Below are 4083 nucleotides of genomic sequence, written 5' to 3' on the forward strand. Positions count from 1 at the left end.
GTCTTTCACCTAGGAAGTGTTCTGTGTGCCCCTGCATTTTGCCCATTAGGTGGGAGCTTACTTTACTGAGCCTCCCCCACCTTTCCCCTCTCCCCACTTGAATTTAATTGTGTTTTTCTCTCCTCTGGGCCTGTAGTTGTTCATCTGCTACCATGTTTCCCTGAAAATAAGACTGTCTTCTATTTGTTCTTTATTTTTTTCTCAAGAAGACACACTAGGGCTTATTTTCAGGGATATCTTATTTCTATTAAGTATAATACAACAATCTACAATTTTTCAAATACAGTTAAGTCATCTTCTTCTGGAACCTGTCAGGGGGAGCCTACCTTGTTGGTGGGGCTGGCGCTAGTGATGCGTGAACTCCTTTCCCCTGGCCGTTAGCACGTGCACAATAGGATGCCTGCGTCTGTGGTTACCACACATGCACCCGTGCAAGTGCCAATGGCTTGGAGAAAGGAGCTGTGGCAGATAAAAGGTATTCCAGTCTTCCTTACTGCTCCGTACTGAAATGCATGGCATGGCTATGCAGATATGCTTGGCCACACCATGCAGTGTATGTGCATAGCCATGCCCATCACTAGGTCTTATTATCAGGGTAGGGCTTATATTTAACAAATGCATAGAAATCCTACTAGGGCTTATTTGGGGAGTAGGTCTTATTTTCGGTGAAACACGATAGTTTCACAAATTAGTACCGAGTACTAATTTAGTATTGAGTAGGGTGCTTGATTTCTCATTCTTGAGATACTTTACTAAGGAGAACATTCTTTAACTCCATCTAGGAAAATACAAAAAATGGAAAGCTTCATCTTTGTTTTAACCTTTGGTTTTAGAAAGGAGTTTACCTTCTTATAAACACTTCTTTCCTGGAGGGTGGTATAAATTGCATTAAACATTTGTTATATATAATCCTAAATACTATTTTAAGATACAAATCTTAGCTTGTACCCTTAAGTAATTTTAAATCTACCTAAAGAGACATATCAAATATATAGAGAAGAACTAGAAAACATGAGTAATAAAGGAAAGAATTACAACAGAGCACCAAAAAATGGAATGATGAATGTAATAAATGTAGATTAGCCACAGGAAACTAAATCATATTGGAATTTTTCAAAGTACATGGCACCTCAAGAAATTAGAAAAACAAGAACAAACCAAACCTGAAGCCAGCAGAAGAAAAGAAATAATAAAGATCAGAGCAGAATCAAATGAAATTGAGATGAAAAAACAATACAGAGGATCAATGAAAGAAAAAACTGGTTCATTGAAAGATAAAAGTGATGGACTGTTAGCTAAACCAAAGAAAAAAAAAGAGAGAAAATTTATTTAAGTGCAATAAGGAATAAAAATGGCATCACAGCTGATAACCAGAAAAATACAAAAGATCATTAGAGACTACTCTGAACATCTCTATCTTCACAAACTAGAAAACCTAGTGGATAAATTCCTGGAAATATACAACCTTCCAAGACTGAACTGGAAGAAATAGAAATCCTGAACAGACAAATAATGAGTAGTGAGATGGAATGAGTAATAAAAACTTTTTCAACAAAAATATGCCCAGAACTACATGGATGTATAGCTGAATTCTACCAGACATACATACAGGGAACTTCTACCACATCTTTCTAACTGAAAATGTTGCCCCAAATCGAGGAAGAGTGCATCCTCCATAACTCATTCTGCGAAGCCAGTATCATCTTGATAGCAAAGACAGGCGAGGATACAACAAAACCCAAAAAACTACAAACCAATATTTTGGTGAACAAAAATCCCCAATAAAATACTAGCAAACAGAATCCAGTAGCACATCAAAAAAGTAATATAATGCAATCATGTGAGTTTTATTCCAGAGGTGTAAGGATGATTCAATATATGGAAATCAATCAATATGATTTACTACATGAACAGAATTAAAAACAAAATCAGATGATTATTTCCATAGATGTATATGTATTTGATAAAATACATCATTCCTTGATTAAAAACCCTCAATAAACTAGGCCTAAAGGATCATACTTCAGAATAGTAAAGGCCATATAAGACAAACCCATAACCAACATCATACTGAATGGGGAAAGGTTGAAAGCCTTCCCACCAAGAACTAGAAAATGACCAGGATGCCCACTGTAACCACTTCTATTCAGCATAGTACTGAAAGTCCTAGCCAAAACAGTCAGGCAAGAGAAAGAAAGAAAGGGCTTCGAAGCTGGAAAAGAGGAAGTCAAATTATCTCTTTCACTGATGGTAATGACATTATACCGAGAAAACCATTAAAAGGCAATGTTCAACCTGCAGCCGATGGGGCTCATGCAGATTTTCTGAGGCCTGTTTTGCTTATTTGTGGTGTCAGATACCACAAAAAGTATATATGAGCCTTTTCTTTTTGCTAGTCAGCTTTTGATGGTGTTTATGTATTTAATGTGTGGCCCAAGGCAACTCTTATTCTTCCAATTTATGGCAGAGAAGAGAAAAGGTTGGACAGTCTGCCTAAAGACTCCTCTAAACAACTGGCTTTGATAAATGAATTCAGGATACACAATCCTGGCAAAATTTCAGGATACACATTCAACATAGAAAAATGACTAACAGTCTGGCTAAGATCCAAATCAAGAACTCAATTTCATTTATAATTCCATTTGTAATAGCTACAAAAGTGAAACAATACCTAGGAATACATTTAACCAAGGAAGTAAAAGATCTCCATAAGCAAAAATACAAAATAATGATGAAAAACATTGTTGGTAACTCAAACAAATGGGAAAACATCCCAGGCTTATGGATTGGCAGAATCAATATTATTCAAAATAACCATAATTTTGGGCGATCTAGAGATTCAATACAATTTCCATCTAAATACCAGAGTCATTTTTCACAGAATTAGAGAAACAATCCTAAAATTCATATAAAACCAGAAAAGAGCCCGAATAGCCACAGCAATATCAAGTAAAAAGAATAAAGCTAAAAGCATCACATTACCTGATTTCAAATTACAGTACAAGGCTACAGTAACCAAGACAGCATAGTATAAGCAAATAGGCAATTGATCTAATGGAACAGAATAGAGAACCCAGAAATAAAGCCATGTACCTACAACCAATTGTTTTTCATTTCTTAAACAATATAGCGTTTATATTCCTGACACAGTGTTTAACAGTTATTTTCTCAAAATTCAGTGGTTTTTATAACTAGTCAGTGTTGGATTATTTATCTGGGAATTACCTACAAGCCAGAAAGTAAGTTTGATATGGTCCCCCCAAAGACTTCTATAAATAGCCAAAATGAATACCCTGTTGTCTTTATATAAAAATACTTATTTTGTTCATTGAAGAATATTTTATGTGAAGAATATTTTAAGCGATTAATAGCACATTTTAACATGCTTAGTGATCTGTCATTTACCTAAAGATTAGAGATGTCAGGTAACTGGCAAGAAACTGCTAAAGACTAGAACACAACAAAACAAAGTTGGACTGACAACTGATAGCCAGCGGGGGAACACTGTTCAAAGCGCCTGTAGCTCAAAGGAGTAGGGTACTGGCCCCATATGCCAGAGGTGGTGGGTTCAAACCCAGCCCCAGCCAAAAAAAACAGAAGAAGCAAACCTTAACAGATCTGGAGAGTTTCTTTGCATTTGATTGATAATCATGATAATACTCTGAGTCATTTAGGAAATGTTAAAGTAGGTTATTTATACCTTATTTTTTAAAAGTAGGAAATTTTATTTTTTAGAAGTAGGATGCTTTTATAAGCATCCTTTACAGCCTTAATAAGAACTACTATTTGAACACTGGCCGTGTGCTAGGTCATTCTAATTCTAATCTTTTTACTCATATCATCTAGTTTATCTTTAAAATAATCCTGGAAGTTAGATTTTATTATGTACATTTTACATAGGAGAAAATGATAACTCAGTTTAGTAAGCAAGATAAAATTTCATAGATAATGAGTGGAAGAATCATGATTTTTTGGACACAGGTCTGAATAACTCTAAAAATGCACACTCTTAGCCCCTGCAGAGAATCACTATGCAGATTAAATTCTGTTGAGCTTTACAACTACCTGTACTATAAGTCAGCT

The 4083-nt window shown here is 35.3% G+C and overlaps 1 protein-coding gene across 1 annotated transcript in view; it reads left to right on the forward strand.

Annotated features, from left to right (window-relative positions):
- DNAJC15 (DnaJ heat shock protein family (Hsp40) member C15) overlaps positions 1-4083 on the forward strand; it is a 61034-nt gene that overhangs the window by 35147 nt on the left and 21804 nt on the right. The gene's annotated exons all lie outside the window — the stretch shown is intronic.

The sequence above is a fragment of the Otolemur garnettii genome, unplaced genomic scaffold (genome assembly GCF_000181295.1).
Source record: "Otolemur garnettii isolate 467f Iridium unplaced genomic scaffold, OtoGar3 scaffold00043, whole genome shotgun sequence".
NCBI lineage: Eukaryota > Metazoa > Chordata > Mammalia > Primates > Galagidae > Otolemur > Otolemur garnettii.